The sequence below is a fragment of the Ambystoma mexicanum genome, chromosome 3q (genome assembly GCF_040938575.1).
Source record: "Ambystoma mexicanum isolate Mex_15411 chromosome 3q, UKY_AmexF1_1, whole genome shotgun sequence".
Taxonomy (NCBI): Eukaryota; Metazoa; Chordata; class Amphibia; order Caudata; family Ambystomatidae; genus Ambystoma; species Ambystoma mexicanum.
Window position 1 is genome coordinate 1,139,023,624 of NC_090926.1, and position 2,500 is coordinate 1,139,026,123.

General features: G+C 51.4%; 3 non-coding genes across 3 annotated transcripts; all 3 read right to left on the reverse strand.

Annotated features, from left to right (window-relative positions):
* Positions 1-563: 563 nt before the first annotated feature.
* TRNAS-CGA (transfer RNA serine (anticodon CGA)) lies at positions 564-645 on the reverse strand. Its single transcript has one exon. It is a non-coding gene; the product is annotated as a tRNA-Ser (tRNA).
* A 363-nt stretch (positions 646-1,008) lies between these two features.
* On the reverse strand, positions 1,009-1,090 carry TRNAS-AGA (transfer RNA serine (anticodon AGA)). The gene has a single exon. It is a non-coding gene; the product is annotated as a tRNA-Ser (tRNA).
* Positions 1,091-2,212: 1,122 nt separating this feature from the next.
* On the reverse strand, positions 2,213-2,294 carry TRNAS-CGA (transfer RNA serine (anticodon CGA)). Its single transcript has one exon. It is a non-coding gene; the product is annotated as a tRNA-Ser (tRNA).
* Positions 2,295-2,500: the final 206 nt, after the last annotated feature.

Genomic DNA, 2,500 nt, shown 5'->3' on the forward strand with positions numbered 1-2,500 from the left:
CCGATCGGGGCTGAGAGGACAGGGGTCTCACCACCCTCTGACGGTCCTCCTGGGCGCCCTTCCTCTGCTCTCTGCTGTTGTGGCAGAAAGCTGTGCCTTCAGTCCCCTAGCTTGCACAGGGCAGCAAAAGACTGTACTTTCACTGTGTCGCAGGTAGGGGGCCTCTCCTGAATGCATCTGCCAAGGAAGGTCTAGAAGTGACACGAGAACCCTTGTGCTGACACACAAAAAAGGCTCGGCAGATAGCTTGCGTGCCAGTTGCTCCATCCTCTGTATCCACATGGACCCCTCCCAATATCTGCTGTAAAGATGCAGGCAAGGAAAAGCGCAGGATGGGCTTCTTACAGACGGAGGCGATGCCAGGCGTCGATGGCTCTAGCGGCAACTAGTGTCAGGGTGGAAATATAATCGTGGCCCCCACCCCTAACAGTCAGAGAGTCCTGGATGGGAGTCTTCCCAATGTCTGCTTTATCGTCCATCCTATAATCAACATGCATGTTTACATCTTGTTTTGGGGACATTTCTGAGCAAATTGCAAAATTTCAGCTCAGTTCAAACCGAGGCGTAGTCAGCAGGGTTCGAACCTGCGCGGGGAGACCCCAATGGATTTCGAGTCCATCGCCTTAACCACTCGGCCACGACTACCCATGAGAGTGAAACTCTCACTCGAAAGATTGTGCTGTGCTTACACAGAAGAGTCCTTAGTCTCTACCGCCTTGCCTCTAGATCTTGTCCTGTACTTTCCACCCTTCTCTCTCATCATGCACCGTTCTTTCTCCTCACAAGTTTCTTTTAAATGTACATATATGTTTGAAATTGCAAAACGAAACCCGTCAAAACGTACCAGTTTCTCTGCGTTGGCCTAAAGGATGAAGCCGCTTTTACTCCTAGGATCTTGCTTGAATAGCTCAAGTGCGCCGCAGCCTCCTTTAGTAATTGTATTATACTGCTATTTTAAGATTGTTTTCCACACCAGAAAAGAGTAAACAATAAAAGCGGGCGCTGCACCGTAGTCGGCAGGATTTGAACCTGCGCGGGGAAACCCCAATGGATTTCTAGTCCATCGCCTTAACCACTCGGCCACGACTACTCCTGAGCAAACCTGTTTCTACTATAAACTTAACACTTTAGCCACACACAATGTCTCCTCCGCCCCTTACTTTATGCCGCTCTGCACCGTTCCCTTTTGGCCCTCCCATGACCCTTGAAAATGCATTCAAAAGTCAGAATCTCTATGGTCTGGCCCAAGTTCCCTAAATGCCATATCCCCTCCCTGCCAAGCTCGGACTAAGTGCCAGGGACAGATCTGTGCTAATAAACCTAGCAAGCGGCCAGGCAGCAGAGCCTCACCTTCACTAGGTTGCACTGGCTTCTGCCAGCTCCAAATTGAAACTGTTAACAGTGTCCTGTTTGGAAGCATGCCTGGGCAGGGGCTGTCTCTATGCAAATCGAGTTGCAGAGGCCTCCTGGGAGCCAATTTCGGCAGGCCATTTTGACAGGCTCCAGAGGAATAAATGGCCGCACGAGTGGTCCGGTAGTTAGTCTAAGCCATATGGCAAAGATTTGGGTGGTGGGCCTTCTGGGCATGTGGCCCTAAGCCTCAGAGGACCGCAGAATGGGTCCCTTCTGCCCAAATAGAGAGGTCTTGGCCGATCGGGGCCGAGAGGACAGGGGCCTAACCACCCTCTGACGGTCCTCCTGGGCGCCCTTCCTCTGCTCTCTGCTGTTGTGGCAGAAAGCTGTGCCTTCAGTCCCCTGGCTTGCACAGGGCAGCAAAAGACTGTACTTTCACTGGGTCGCAGGTAGGGGGCCTCTCCTGAATGCATCTGCCAAGGAAGGTCTAGAAGTGACACGAGAACCCTTGTGCTGACACACAAAAAAGGCTCGGCAGATAGCTTGCGTGCCAGTTGCTCCATCCTCTGTATCCACATGGACCCCTCCCAATATCTGCTGTAAAGATGCAGGCAAGGAAAAGCGCAGGATGGGCTTCTTACAGACGGAGGCGATGCCAGGCGTCGATGGCTCTAGCGGCAACTAGTGTCAGGGTGGAAATATAATCGTGGCCCCCACCCCTAACAGTCAGAGAGTCCTGGATGGGAGTCTTCCCAATGTCTGCTTTATCGTCCATCCTATAATCAACATGCATGTTTACATCTTGTTTTGGGGACATTTCCGAGCAAATTGCAAAATTGCAGCTCAGTTCAAACCGAGGCGTAGTCGGCAGGGTTCGAACCTGCGCGGGGAGACCCCAATGGATTTCGGGTCCATCGCCTTAACCACTCGGCCACGACTACCCATGAGAGTGAAACTCTCACTCGAAAGATCGTGCTGTGCTTACACAGAAGAGTCCTTAGTCTCTACCGCCTTGCCTCTAGATCTTGTCCTGTACTTTCCACCCTTCTCTCTCATCATGCACCGTTCTTTCTCCTCACAAGTTTCTTTTAAATGTACATATATGTTTGAAATTGCAAAACGAAACCCGTCAAAACGTACCAGTTTC